Source organism: Cryptotermes secundus, unplaced genomic scaffold (assembly GCF_002891405.2).
Source record: "Cryptotermes secundus unplaced genomic scaffold, Csec_1.0 scaffold1834, whole genome shotgun sequence".
Lineage (NCBI taxonomy): Eukaryota > Metazoa > Arthropoda > Insecta > Blattodea > Kalotermitidae > Cryptotermes > Cryptotermes secundus.
In genome coordinates this window covers 168,820-169,217 of record NW_019723944.1, presented here as the reverse complement: position 1 = coordinate 169,217, position 398 = coordinate 168,820, and positions in this window count along the sequence as shown.

Genomic DNA, 398 nt, shown 5'->3' with positions numbered 1-398 from the left:
AAGTAGTGGTAGAGCGGTGTCGAGCTGTACAGTTCGGATCGACTCCTCTTGCCTCGGGTCGAAGTGTGACCGTCCTTGCGGCGAAGTCTGTAGCGGCGGCCCTGCCAACGACACAGATGTCGCGACAACGTCTACAGCCTCCCGCTGATCTACTCTTCTTGCCTTGGGTCAAGGAAGGTCGGGTGATCCTCTCGCGGTGTATTCTGCAACGGGCGAGGTGACAGCTTCCCTCGGAATATCGGGCTGCCACTCGGATCCGGAGCCTCGCGACCGCCAACTTGGTCCTTCAGCTGGGAACCAGGTAACCCCCTGGCCGGTTTGGGTATCCTCTGGAGCGTTGTCTCCTCGAAGAAGGTCGACAGCTTCCCTCGGGATATCGGGCTATCTACCCCTCCAGC